Here is a 15,361-nt window from a genome sequence, read left to right as displayed (position 1 = left end):
ACCTACGCTTGCATTTCCATATAACGACACACAAGTACTGTCCATACTCTTTGTTTTGGACGCCAATTGTGGCAATGCTAAATTTCACTCCCGTGCCCCTCCCCTTAATACTTCTGCAGTAAGAAGTCCTTACTAGTCCTCAAGCAATCATGATCTGGACAGTTTTTAGATGCGACCTCAAGGCATATCATGAGCGCTACATGGGTGACATACAAATTTTACTCTCGTCAGTGATTGCTTCAAACTGCTACTGACTCCCACTTGCAAGCTATGCAGCTAATACAAAAGGAAGAGACTTAACAAACCAACAACACGAGAAGACGACGACGATGAAAAAAAAAAAGAAGAAGAAATGTTGAGCGACAGGAGTGGAGTAACAAGGCCATAGCAATAACGCAGCATCGCTGAGGGAGGGTGGAATTCAGGTTAATTGAATCCCGTAATTTCCCCCCACTACTCAGTAACAGGGCCAATCAATGAATTGGCTAGCCGTGGATTATTAATAATTCCCTGGCAGATTTGATTCTTCTCACTTATTCCCCCAACCATTCCCCCACCGACCCCCCTCCCCCACCCCCATCCCTAGAGGTTGGCTGTCTATTTCGGCCACCCCACCCCTTTGCTCTACCTTCCTAGTATATCAAGCTCGGACGTAAGGGGGAGGGAGAGAAACAAGAAAGATGAGAAAACAAGATGAGGAGCATACGACACAAATAAGAGAGAGAATGCATCATTGCTCAATATGTGTAGGCGTAGTCGGCATTTTGAAATGCTGATCCCAAACACTTATGCTGTTTATGCCCGCATTTTTTTTTTTGGAGATATACAAGTATAATGAGCCGATTTCACAAATATGCAGTGTATTGTTGAAGAACTATAAACGCCCAATGTGGCGAGCTGTTCAGCATACGTGTCTACTTCACATGAACCTGCAAGACATTGAGATGTCATCAGAATAAATGTGTTTGTAAGCAATTTTGTATAATTTACGCTTTTCCGCTCATTTAAATGCGTTTGGAGAGATCATCTTGCAAATCATAAGTATACGTAATTTGCATTTATGTTTTCTAGCTAAATGTATTTAGAGAGAATCCCTGATTATGAAAGGTGTAGGCCTATTTTGAATCCGCATTTTAAAATGCCATTTTTATCAAAATGAGTCAGGATGCAACCGTGCTTTGAACTTAACGCATTTCAAAAGCCTGATTACGGCCAAGAAGAGTGAAACGTAAATGCACCCGAAGAGAGAGTGAAGGAGAGGGGAGAAGAGACGACAAACTTAACCCCCTGTATGCCGGATTAAAGGCTTCTGATGCTGTGACCATCATTATGAAATGATCCTACAAAGAGGCTACGAGGATATAAAATCACTTTATGTACCTAAATACGGCTAAGGCTGTGCACGCGTAACAATAAGAGCAAACGAGAAAATGAGGGGGAAAAATAAAAATAAAAAGATCCTGCATCTGTTTGCCCAAATCTGGCAGGATCAAGACATTGATAAGACAGAAAGAGAGATTACTTCAGAAAGATATCAAACAGCTTTACTTCATGCATTGGCAAATGAGGCAAAATGAAGAAAAAGAATAATGTCGTCACAGAGGAGAAATGTGTGGGCAGTGAAGGTGACGGACTTTACTGCTGATCATCTCTTGATCTCTAAAATATGAGCAGCAGTCTGGCGGATTTGATTTCTCTGCAAGCTCTGACCCCAAGTCCAACTGGGGGAATATAAACTTCTTACATAATCATAGGCATAGTGCTAATGAAGGGCTTAGTTTAAAGAGATCGTATAGTTTTGGTTGAGACCTAATTTCAGGTTTCTAACATTTTTTGGTGAGATAATGAGAAACCTCTTAGGAAATATGAAAGAGCATGTAATTCTATGAGGAATTCAACGTTTATTTGATGAAAATTGGTTTTGAAATGACTGAGATATCCAAAAAAAGAGCGATTCTAATAAAGTGTGGGACCCACACTTTATTACAATCGCTTTGTTTTACTTTGTTTTTCGATGTTTCAGTCATTCCAAACCCGATTTTCATCAAACAAACTTTGAATTCCTCTTAAAATGGTATGTTCTGTACTATATCATAAGTATTTTCTTGGTATCTCGCAAAAAGTTAAAAGCCCAATTCTCATCTCCACCAATACTGTACCATCCCTTTAAAGAAAGCACTACAAAGATAATTCTGACAATACCCTACCCTCCCCCTTCTTTTCTTTTCTTTTTAAAGAAATGCAATATCTAATTCAAACTTTACCACAATTTCATCTTCAGGCAAATACAGTAAAATGCACTTCTTACTATGTTATACAAAGGGTATTGCTAGTCTGGCTGGTTGAAACTGAAAGTCACAATGTACTATTTATCCTGGTCCTGAGTTTGGCTGCCAGAGGGAAGTGAGCGTGTTACAGGCCCCACAGCATCCAATCAGGACAGCCCAGCCTCTAGCAATATCGCAGTACAAAGAGTTTGTAGTACACCATCTACTAAAGAATCTAGATTATACTAAACTGCCAGAGGACATTGCACGATTTAACCAGTACATATAAAATGTTAACATATGAATGAATGTATAATATAAAATAAAACTGTCACTGAATTATTCAGCGTTTTACATAAGATATACTGAAAAACAAGAGCAGATTAATCAGCGTACGGTGAAACATTAATAAAGCTTTGTTTCTCTTTTCAGGGTGGTATTTCAGAGGCAAAATCAAAATGTATCATGTGAAAATTACATTCCTCCTGGAATACTGTACACTCTAAATTTATCACTGCTGTGGCAGATAGCCCTGAATAATTTATTAAATGGGTCAAAATTGATCTTCCTACCACCGAGCTGGCAGGCTTCATTACACCGCTGTGCTCAAGCCCTTCAGCATATTCACCCCCCCCCCCCTTTTCTGGTCTGTTTTCATTCCACACCAGATCAGCTGTCCACTGGCTAGCTACAGAGGTTGACCACTGACCTACCTTTTTTTTTCCCCCTTCACCTAAGCTTGACCCAGACATGATAAGGGAGGGGTATGTGATAGACTGCCTAGTCTTCTCTTCAAAGACCCCGATTTCTAACTGTCACCAAGACTCTCAATAAAATGCTGTCAAACTAGCCCCGGCAAAGGTCTCTGGAGGTTGTCTGCATATAAAACAGAGTTTAAAGGTATGGAAAAATTTTGGTTGAGACCTGGTTTCACATTTAACTTTTTTTGGCAAGACAATTAGAAACCTCTCACGAAATATAAAAGAGTAGGCCTATGTAATTATAAGAGGAATTCAAAGTTTATTTGATGAAAATTAGTTTTGAAATGGCTGAGATATCCAAAATAAAACAATCCTAATAAAAGGTGGAACCCACCCACCCTTTATTAGGATCGCTTTGTTTTAATTTGCTTTTGGATATCTCAGCCATTTCAAAATCGATTTTCATCAATCAAATAAACCTTGAATTCCTCTTAGAATGGTATGCTTTTTAACATTTCTCAAGTGGTTTCTTAGTATTCTTAGTTGTGGGGGGGGGGGGAGGGGACGGCAGCAAGTCCCAATGAGTGTCCACACTATGGTTTTTCGGGGTAAGTCCTGCGGCATGGGACTTTCCCCACAATACAGGGACAAGTGTGAATGCGGGATGTAGTTGAGTATAATGCACTCTGTAATGTCTACATACATGAAATGTGCAGAATTCATGGTAGAGCAAATCAAATCAAATCAAATCAAATCGATCAAATCAAATCTGTCATGCTTGATCATGACAAATTAATCAGAACAAGGACAGCCCCCCCCCCCAACCCTTCAACCACAAGCATCCCAAAACCACGAGTCCACACCACAAGGGGGTGGGGGGACATATCCAAGGTGCCTAGATGCACAAGACTAGGCGAGGGATAAGCAGTTTCCACCCTGGAGAACAGACTGACCTTCACCTAATAGCCCTCCCCTGCCATGGCCCTGGCATTGATTTATGCAGCAGACGTCCAGCCTATTAGTGCAACAATACCAGACCTGACCGCAAAACCACAGAAACTGACCACACAGTTATATTCGGGTGTAGTCTGTGGGGAGCAGACCTCTTATGATTGAGTGCAAGTTCAGAAATGACTAAAATTCTGTGCCTGTTGATAAAAATTTCTAATGGTAACATAATCAGGGGGAATACATTTTATGTCATAGCGAGAGTAGATTATTTAAACAGTAAACATGTAACTTAAAACCCCCTACTCCTCCTGCACCAAATAAGTGTGAAATGCTCTTAATAAACTGGCAAAGTTGGCCTATGGAGCATGCTTGTTAAGATATCCTTGGTTCCTTGTTGGATTTCCTTTAAAAAAAAAAGAATTACAAGAGATTACTTTAAATGAAAGATTTATTCAAAAACAGAACAAAATTAAGAGGTTTTTAGACAGAAAATATTAAGCTGTTCAATTAAACTGAAAGTATGTTTGCAAGAGCTCTTTTCAACATCTGAATGTAGAAGTTGGACTGTCCACACTTTTGCCACCATTGTATCGTATGCTGTCGTGTATCATGTGCTAATTTGGAGATCATAAGCAAATTTTTCGGGGGAGGGGGATTGCTGTGAAGATTACCTAAATTATTTTGATTCTTTCCTTACAGAGTTAAATATACGGCTTGGTGTTTACTTTTAGGGGGAGGTATTCCATGTAACCCCCCCCCCTTTTTTTTAATAAAGTCATTTGCACCTTTTTCTTCTCTTGCAAAACAGTTTTACATGTACGATGGTGTAAAATGTGCAGAGGATATACATCACAATGCTGCCTAGGGATGACCCCCAAAGTATTGCTACCTCAAAGTCAGGTTCAACTGTGTCTGAACGCAAGACTAACGACTACCAGGGCAGAGTATTGAGGACAAGGCGACAAAAATACACCGTGATTAAGGAGGGAGGGAGGGGGAGGAGAAGGCTTGTAAGGAAAAGAATAGGCGACAAATGTGTGAACAAACGTCATGCCCGGTAGGAAGGTCAATGTGTGTGACAGAAATGCTCTTGACAGTGGCGGACCCCTGGCTCATTGTTATTATTATGCCTTTGCCTCTGGCCGTCTTGACCGGCCAGGGTACCAGCTGAATCACAATGGCCGGAGAGCTGCTGGCAGGAGACTCATGACTCAATTATGAGCCTCAGTAGGCTTGCCGGTCAGTCTGGGGGGATTGAGGATGGGATGGGGGGGGGGGGGGGGGGGGGAGAGGAGAGGATTTGCCAGGCATTTGCTGGCCGAGCGGCTGGCCAGCAATTATGGAAATTATAATGTGATTGCCTCCAGCGGTATGGAAAGTAGGTCAGGTGACCATCGTCCAGTTCAGGCCGGCCGGTGTTGTTGTTTTGAGCTCGGCTGGACATTCACGGTCAGGCACACTTGGCTATGGCGACTCTGCCAAGGATCATAGCTGGCATCGCTAATGGTGGGAGTTTCATGGAAATCCCTGCAATTTGAATTATTCAGCACTGGCAATACAGCGCTGGTGACCACGCTCTCAGTGAAAAACGAGCTGAATTTTTGCCTAATGTGATTAAAAAAAAAGAATAGAAAAAAAAAATGGCACAAATGGACCGGAAAAAAAAACACACCAGCAAACAAACAAATGCTGATGAAAACTGAGATATAAAGTATCCATATAAAGTGTGTAGGTGCATGAAACAACAAAAATTCTGAGAATCGATTGCGATACAAAGTCAGTATGTGCGAGGCACTTTTCATGCTCAAGCTTAGTAATTCATGCAATAGGTTTCAAGTACTTTCAATGTTTTCTCTTTACTGAGGAAGCAAGCTTCGTGGTGCTATTTCTGTATGTGTATTCACTATCTACCCAACAGAGGCCAGCTTACTATCAAAATAATTAAACATAGTGCAGGTTATTTTAAGGTAAGTGAGGTCTATATTCCCTTATTTATCAAGTATTGACACCAGCTACTGACTCCAAAATGTAATTTTTTTCTTTCTTTTTCATCTCAACCACCTTTATTTCACTGGAAAGTGAAAAATATATCAAGCATCAAGCACAAACTCACTTCACTTCCCATGAGCTGTTATTAAATGGTAGACAAAAATTATTGTCAATGTAAATTCTGATCATTCTACCGCAATCACATCCCAATGTCGGCCAAATTTCAACAACTGAACATACCATACTAGCAGCGGCGGATGTGAGAGCATCACTCCAATTTGCAGCAGAAAAAAAAAAAGGCTGTACGGCACAAACAGTGTAGATGACCATACAGGCTTCGGAGGTGAGAATTTTAGACAGCGACGGACAGCTCGCGACTGGCATCAAAACGACCCTGGAAGCAAACGGACACCATTGCAGTCTGCGGAGCCCTGTCAAGCTAATTAGCTCCGGGCAGCCGGCGGGTAGCAATAAGATGCCAAAGGGGCATGGAGCTCATCTGGCACCCGGACAGCGGTCAGGCATGCCAGATGACCAAGTTCATCCGCTCCAATAATACGAAACTGCTCACTGCCCCCCCCCCCCCAAACACAAACACACAGACTGCAAAAAGCGCCATCTCTTCCCTCATCTCATTTCGCGTCTACCACACTAGATACATGTCCGGACAGAAAAGCAAACAAGATGGGCAATGGTTTGACATCAAGCTAGGTTCAGCAAATATCAATTCTCATAACCTGAGGGCCTAATATTCTTTTTCTGACATTGTGAGTTTTCAATCTGCTCTGCCTGTGAATGACAACATACGCTGTAGAAAATCAATCTTAACTACGGACATTTACCTGTAAAAATGTGACCGCTTGAATTATCATTCTATTTTCGGCAGGGGGGGAGGGAAGGTGAAGGGGAATGGTAAACCATAATCATTCTCAGAATCTTAGGCTGCTGCTACTAATGAAAGGCAATAATAGCAATTTTGATAGTGAAAATACAATTTCTACTAAACTACTAACAGTAGAAATTGTACATAAAGCATTAGAAATAATACTGCTCCTGCTGCTACTACATAAAACTACTATCATTCCTAATGTACTACTACTACTACTACCAACTGCTACTACTACAACTACTACCTCTACTACCCCAACTACTACTACCGCTACTGATGCTGCTGCTGCTGCTACTACTACTATCTGTACTACTACTACTACTACTACTACAAAGTTCTACTACCTCTACTACTACCACTACTACTGCTGCTACTGCTAACTTACTTGCTGTACTAATACTACTAGTACGACTATTACTAGGACTACTATAGAAGTAGTAATACTAATAACACTATTGCTACAAGTACAAACACTTCTGCTACTACTACTACTACTACTACTACTAATGGTAATTACATGATTACTGACGGCAGTCTTGATAAAACTGATTATCATTTAGCAATGGTAATAGTACGCGTGAACTTATCCAGTGGTTTATGCCACAGGCTGTGGGGCTTTTCATGATTCCTCATCATTTTTTCCATTGCATTTAAACAAACTACTGAAATGATTTCCTGCAATATCATTCAACCTGTGTTATCGTCACATTCAGCCCTTCTACTCTTCCTCCCTTTTTTAACAATCTTTGCTCGATCTCGTACGGAGAGAAAATCTCGGTCTGAATGCGCACTTCCTGGTCAACAATACCGCCCTGTGACGGACGACAACTGACTGCTCCTGGTAGTACTGCCCGAAAAGTCTGTTGCCATGGCGATAATCAGTACCTGGTAGATTCCTAGTGGTATATTCCATTATCCCTCATCCTCTGTCCCTTTGTCGAGTCCTCTCACTGACCTTTTGTATAGCATATAATGATGTGTGTTTGATGTTTCAATCGAGGTATCTTTATTATACCAGCAACGCACTCCTCTCCTGCTCTCCTTATATCAATAGACATTGATCTGTTTTTTTGTTTGTTTGTTTTTTTCCCTTTTTCATGATCTCCCACTCAGTGTAATTCCATGATATAAAATTTGCTAGCTTTCCCAACGTCTTAATACACATGTGGGACTAACTTAAATTTTGCTGAGTCATAGAATGTAATGTGTTGCATTCATTCCAAACTGCGCTGGTCTGTTTCTTTTCTTTGAGTGCGAATTTGTATGAAGTCTTGGCCCTTTCAGCATTCTTGGCTCAACATTGCCGATTTGAACACAAGCTGTCCTCCCATCCCCCCCCCCCCCCCCCCCCCGCAATAAATGTGTCTTTACACACACAAAGTTCTCCATTAATAATCACCCCTGCCCCCAACAAGGAATGACCTACATTGCAGATCTATTTCCACTAACCATCATCAGTTGATACCGATGCACTACAAATTCAGCTCAAACTGTCCGCAGGTCTTGTATCAGATTTCTTCAGCAGTCTATAAATCCACTATGCCCTGCTGGCAGTATCATCTCTTAGTAATAGGAAAATAAATCCATCCTGGAGCTAGACAGCAACCTAAAGAATGCTTTTTACATTATGACATTATACGCTGGACTATATACTGTTATACTTGGTTTGATCTCTTCAAGTTAGCACCTGAGGGTGAAACTACCATTAATCTATTACCTTTAATAAATTGGGTTTTCTTTCAGACAAGAGATAGAGTGTGAGTATAGCTGGAGGGGTGGGGAAGGGGGGGGGGGGTGGGGGGTTAGACTCATCCTTTGTTGATGACTCTCCATCTGAGTAGGGGAATTCCCATCATCTGTTCTATTTTTACCTACTCACTTGGAGGGAGTTGCTGAGGAGAAATGGACTGTTTATGTGCTGCCCTTGGGTCTGGGCCAAACAAAGTGTTTGTGTAACCTTCTCCCTACATTCTTGGAAAGCCCTGACAGGGTGATTCCTCTTCTCGGGTCCATTCAGCGACTCTGGATGAGGATGGAGGCAGCCAGCCAGGAGGCGGTTGGCATGGTAACTGCATCTCTGGGTGGCAGCTGCATCACTGCTGTCGTTACCAAATACCGGCAACTTTCTTTGCAATGAATTTACACACACTTTTGTCCATAATGTCAACAACAGGTTTGGGTAACAACAAATGCATTGATCAGCACAGTCTGGTTTAAACACCCGCATCATTGCCGTAGCCACCACCACCATCACCACATCTAACCACCACTACTATCTGCATCAGTCATCATCATCCATCCATCCATCTCAAACATGATCCATCATCCATCATCAAAACCATGAATATCCATATCTCCCTCATCAAATGTTATCATTATCATCATCATCTTCTAGAAATTAAACATTTCATTGTCTTGAATAACAGAAAAAAAAAGAAGGAAAGATAAAAACACCTATTCCTACCTGTTTTGGAAGATTTATAACCTGTGTGCATGGTTTGGAGCTTTAGGCAGAAAAGTCTTATATCATACAGCATCAGACAGACAAAATATTTTGAGTATTCCTTCATCCCCCACCCCATACACTGACAAATGAATACAAACTCAGATTATATGCACAATATATACCTCTCTATCAAAATAAATTTTGTCTGGTATGTCTAATGTTTATGGCTATACGGCTTAGACGAATCCTGTCCAGCGTATCAGACTTTCGCCATGCATTTGAGCCAAAGTGGTCAGCATTGCACCCCCTCCCCCTCTTGACATTTTTCTTTTTAAAAGTCTAGATGCCAAACCATAGCCTTCTTCAATAGGTAGCTTTGCAGCTACCAGATAATTACAATAATTGCATTGACCGCAGAAGCCCCTGCAAATAGAGAGAGCCAAGTGGTTTTTGTCCACCGGTTGCCACGGAAACTGCTATCATTGTGAGTCGTAATTGTTGCAAAAAATTGCCCTCAACAACAAAACAGAACCACCGCCTCTTATTAAGTGATGATGAATGCACGAGATCCAGAATAATTGCACCAGCAAGTATGTAGAGAAGCAGCGGGACAACATTTTTGTAACAAAGGGATATAAATCTTTCTAGCTTCTTTAACATGAAATATACACAACACCCACCTTGAGGAACTCCATTCGCAAATCTAAATCAAGGCAGCAGAGTCAGATAGTATCCACTTTTGATGAGCTGATATCATTTTTTGTTTCCAACCTGTATAAAGAGAGAAAAAGATAAGAAAGAAAATGTCATTTCATGATCTATAATACCGCATGCAAGTTAAAAAGAGAAAGCTTGGAAAATACAAACTGCATAAACTTCAGAAGTGAAATAAACACTGCTGAACATGAGATTAAAGCAGCAGCTAAAATGGTACTGATAAATTGTTACATTGTAATTTCATGTATGTTTGGCTATATACCTTGAAACTTGTTCAGTTCCTTCACCTCCAAGAAAGGCCATTAACCCGTTAAGGACGGGCTGATTTTGCTACAACATGCATTTCCCATAGGCCCTTGCCCAAGTATACTCGAACTCGTCCTCAATTGGTTAATATTTCTCTACATGTACCAAAGCACTTGTGATGGATATAATGGACTGGATTGTAGAAAAGTGAACATGATTTGCTCAAATCTTGCTTTCGTGGATACAAGTCACAATGCAGAGATGCCAGCTAGAATCAAGAAGAGGGTCTGAAATACATCTACATGACGCTACAGCATGTTCTTTGTAATGCCTACTGTGAAAGCATGTCTGGCGAGGAAACAATCAAGTGAATAGGGTCTGGGGAGCAGGAGACTATTACGCAAAGAAGGCTGAAATCTAGCTCAAGTTCAAACTGGGGTGATTTCGGCGACCCATGTTTCACCCCTCCAACCTTTGACCCCCCACGCCTGCGTCTTTAAAAAACTCTGGCCAAGTTTGTGAAACAGGCTTTTACCCAGAGCAGACAGAGAATACATGGCACGCAAGGAGACAGAGAGGGAGAGATAGGGAGAAGAGTGGGGGGGGGGGGGGGGAGGGGGAGAGAAGGGGTGGCATAAAAGAGGCGTAAGAGGAGAGGACACAAAAGTTTGTGACATGTTTTGGTTTGTGTTTCGTCTCTTACAAATTTTTGCTTTGATTCTATATGACACCAATCTCGTACCATATGTTTGTACATACACTGCACTGGATACTTCACTTGTTTAGCAAAAGGCATTGTTACGTGATAATAATTGGATGTTCTCACTTTAACATATTTCCTTCTCATTGTATATTGATTTGTTTTTTGTTTTGTTTTTTTTTCCCCTAATTATCCAAGGTTCAACATTAGCAGTGGCCCGGTGGCCCTGGGCCACTTAAAATCTACAAAGTTGTATGTCGCCCCACCAAATTTTCTGCAAGGTTATAATTTGGTGGCCTGATCAGGCAGATGAAATTCAAAATAAAATTTTCTATGAATTTCCTTTTATTTTGTGCCACTATATTTCTTTTTCAGGCCACCAAAATTTCAAATTCAAAGAATTTAGTGGCCCAAATGGAACACCATTTGGGAAGAAAAATGTTATTGTGGAGAATTGTTAGCTATTCGAACCACACATCTCTGCATTAATACAGGTCCCTTACATGTAAATATTTCATTTTTTCTTCATTTCTATTTCTCCCTTCTCCACAGAAGTAGTTCTTACTTTCACTTTTCTTTCTTTCTTTCTTTCTTTCTTTCTTTCTGTCTGTCTGTCTGTCTGTCTCTCGTCTGTATGTCTGTCTGTTTCTCTTCCAGTAATATACTTTCACTGTACCACTCATGATTGTCAAGGTCATTGAGCACATCAAGCAAACACAGTACGAGGTCACTGGGGTCGGCATGAATACTGCTGTCAGTAGGAGCAAAAAAAAAAAACGAAAAAAAAATACTTGTTTGGGGAATCCGATGACAATTTCAGAGATGTTAAAGTGCATGGAGGGGGGAAAGAGAACTTCAGAAAAAGCTCATGTTATAACAGCATGGACACTGTATACAGATGATGCTCAAGCTACTAAACAAACAGGCAAATGATTTGTTTTAAAGAGGTGCGGTCAGACTGGCAAAAGATCGCGATGTTTAAGATCGCGATCTTTTAGATCTCGAAGTTTTGCCAGTGTGACCGCAAACTTCCCGCGTAACTTCTCGCGAAACTTCTCGATCTGTTTGCGGGCGGTGTCTCCGAAGCGCGAGGCCATTGTCATGTACAGATGTGCATTGTTACATCACAATCACTAGCCATCGGATGGTGCACTCTTTCTTGCGCGCGTACGAATTGCCTAAACTTCGCGATCTTAAACTTCTCGATCTTTTGCCAGTCTGACCGCACCCATTGTCTCTTTTTTTTTTTTTTTTTTGGTGTGCTGGTCCATATTGTCTCAGATGGGTGAAACTGCAATTATTTGACGAATTTATCCAAAACATTCTTGTACTCCTTTGTAGATTCACTGCTGACTAAAAATTCCCTTTCATCAAGCACATTCGCTTTCTGATGAACACAGTACATATAGAACGTAACTGTGACTATGCATCATAATAATTCTAACAATGGTAATGAAAATAATAGTGATCATCATCATCGGCATCATCATCATCATCATCATCAACATCATCATCAAAATATGTACAAGGTATCTGACCCATTTTTGCGTAGTTGTATGGTGAGCCGTAAGAATCTCATACTTTTTGTGAATGACAAGATGACAATTCTCCTCGCATTCCACTCTTACTGGCCTTAAAATTTTCAGGTGCGCAAAGGATCTCTCGATGGCATGGACAAGGTACAGCAGAGTAAGAGATAAAAGATTTGTCAAAGCTTGCCAGGTGGGACAACTTGCTAAAATACAGAATGAGTCATCATTCACAGAGTGTACATTTGTCCATATCCCATGTCCAGAATGCATTGCTCAAATACAGCCTACTTCATATCATAATATATTCACATGCACTCCTTCCATTTGAACATGTTGATCCTGAAGCAAAAATGTTTTAAAAGGGGAATTCCAAATGATTTTCATACTTTCACATCATGTGATATATGTAAATCGATAGTGCCATGTATAGATTTATGGAATTTACTGTGGTCTTTGATCAGATAAACAGATACTCTGAAAAAAAACCCAAACAAATTACACTGAACAGGGAAGATGACATGGGAGGCTCACATATATTCCAGTAATGTAGATGTCATTCCATTACCATCACTTGCTTGACAACTTCCCCTGTGCAGAATTGATGCATGCTTTCTTCCTTGTGTTGCTTTCTTGAGCAGCCAATTGTATGTATGTGAAACTGCTATGGCATCATCCTCGTTTATTGAGATTTGTTTAAATTAATTTTGAAAAACATTCTTATTCCTCACCGCAAATCACAATAAATTCTGAAACTCTGTACCCAGTACAACCAGTTTTACAGATGTCCAAATGCTAAAGTCTGAAAATCATCTGGGGATGTTCTTTCACAGGGAATAATTTTCCTGGTATCGCATCGCAATTTGCTATGCATTTTTACACCACTGCTACACAAACTAACTTTTGTGTAGCAGTTTTCTTTCATAGAAGTGTACAGGATACCATTTGAAATATTGTTCATCAGCTGAAGTTGCTAATCAAATTTGAGTTGGAAAATTATTCCCTGCTTTCATACCCAACCCTGATTTTGCTTTTCCTCTTGGAATACGTACCTGGCTGCGCGGTTGGTGTGGAACGGCTCCCGAGACAGACAGACAGACAGACAGACAAACAGATAGTGCTGAATTATTCCACAAGTAAAATCCACAAGAGCCAGACAAGCAGATTCTGGAAGCAGAAAAAAACAAGAGCAATATGACAGAATAAAAAATTTAAGCATACATTCATTTGCTCTGCATACATCAATCGTAGAATGCACAAACTGTACACACCATTAAAGAAAGATATTTTTGCAATGGTTCAGTTTTGCCAGAAGATTGATATTTGCAAAAATTAAGAACCTCTTGAAATACTTGTTTTTGTGTTTTCAGCTCAAGGGCCCGCATATAAGTACAGCAGTCGCAAGAGGGGTGAGGAAAGCTTGGCAGCACTGATTTTTCCTTTCTCTCGATAGAAAACAGCAAACTACACTGTCAATCCATCATTCAGCAATTCCAACAGCTCCCCCCCCCCCACCTCTCTCCTTGCTATTGTTCTTTCTCTGTTTGTTTGTTTGTTTGTTTCTGCTTCTTGAAGATGAAAGTTTCCCTTTAAAAATGCACATTTATGCAGAGGCAAGCGACACTGTGCTGTGTTTTGCCCAGCTGAAAAACCACACGAGCAAACCCTCCATATCCTAAGAGCAAACAGAACAATTCTCATGTATGTATTGATAATGATAGTTTTATAAAAAATCTAAAGAGCACATCATGTCTAACTAGGCTACCCTCCACCCCTCCATTCCCCCCCCCCAAAAAAAAAAATTTCCCAAACTATTTATCAATATTCAACAAGCACACTCTTAATACTGCAATGTACACAAACATAAAGAAATCACAAACTATATCATACAAAGAAGATATCTTATATACTTCATATTTCTATTCTATTTTTTTTTTCCAGCAGTGCTTGCCATGATCATCTTGGGATAATGCCCAAATCATCATCGCCCCTTCAAGGTATGATCAATCCCAACAACGTTCATACAACAACTTCCTCATTGCAATCACATGCTTCCTGATCACAAATTCTTGGCAAGAAACAAGAAATCTTTGTATGTGTGCATATTATGTTATTTTTCCTTCCAAACCGAGTGATGTCACGAAACATTAATCATCCCCTGTCAAGTTGCAATGCATGCTGCTTTAAACCCTGTCATACAATAGTTATGTTCACATGCAGTTGCCAGACCTGAGGTTTAGGTCTAAAACTGAACCGCTGATGATTAGCTCCACTCGTGAATTCAAGACGCAGGTCCACACACGCACCTAAACTTTAAGATATAACTTAAGAGCGACCCCTGCTCGATGATTATACCAGAAGAGCAGCAGCTTTGCTATGACCCATACAAAATAGCGCAGCTGGAGGTTGACCCGGAAGCCAACGAGAAGTGAGGGTCACGCTAACTTACAAGCTTGTTGAATGTCCACACAGAGCGAAACTACGTGCAAAAACTTCTGGTTTTTCAGTGACTTTAAAATCTTGAGATTTGGGAATTGCTACCGGCCCGTTTGGCAGCATTCTTCTAAATTTGGGATATTTGGGAATGTGCCGTACTCCCCTCCCCCCAATCATCATCACCGCTTGTGCTAACTATGATCCTTTCTCTTATTCAATGAAGTATCTGAAAGATATCATTCATGCAAAATGTGAAACCATCATCACTACTTTATCTGGTTGGTTTGTTTTCAGAAGTACTACCAATTTTCCATTATACATCTTGCTCTATATTTTTTCCCTCCCAATCCCCCTTTCTCACAGCTATAGCATGGTCCTCCCACTACACAGGGAATCAGGGAATACTTACTGCTCAACCAATCATTATCAGCATAATCACAAACTCCTGAAATACTTTTTCTTCTCAGAATCTAAATGAGTTTCCACAACC

At 40.6% G+C, this 15,361-nt stretch overlaps 1 long non-coding RNA gene across 1 annotated transcript in view; it reads right to left on the bottom strand.

Moving 5' to 3' along the window:
* Positions 1 to 13,931, bottom strand: part of LOC139716549 (uncharacterized) — a 56,058-nt gene extending 42,127 nt beyond the window's left edge. Inside the window, exons 1-2 of the long non-coding RNA XR_011709906.1 lie at positions 13,488 to 13,931; positions 9,924 to 10,014 (exon numbers count right to left, since the gene is read on the bottom strand). This is a non-coding gene — a long non-coding RNA (uncharacterized lncRNA). The remainder of the gene's footprint in view (positions 1 to 9,923; positions 10,015 to 13,487) is intronic.
* Positions 13,932 to 15,361: the final 1,430 nt, after the last annotated feature.

The sequence above is a fragment of the Diadema antillarum genome, unplaced genomic scaffold, assembly GCF_040938485.1.
Source record: "Diadema antillarum isolate AM-2024a unplaced genomic scaffold, OU_Dant_1.0 scf00000066, whole genome shotgun sequence".
Lineage (NCBI taxonomy): Eukaryota > Metazoa > Echinodermata > Echinoidea > Diadematoida > Diadematidae > Diadema > Diadema antillarum.
This window is presented reverse-complemented; position numbering and strand designations above follow the sequence as displayed.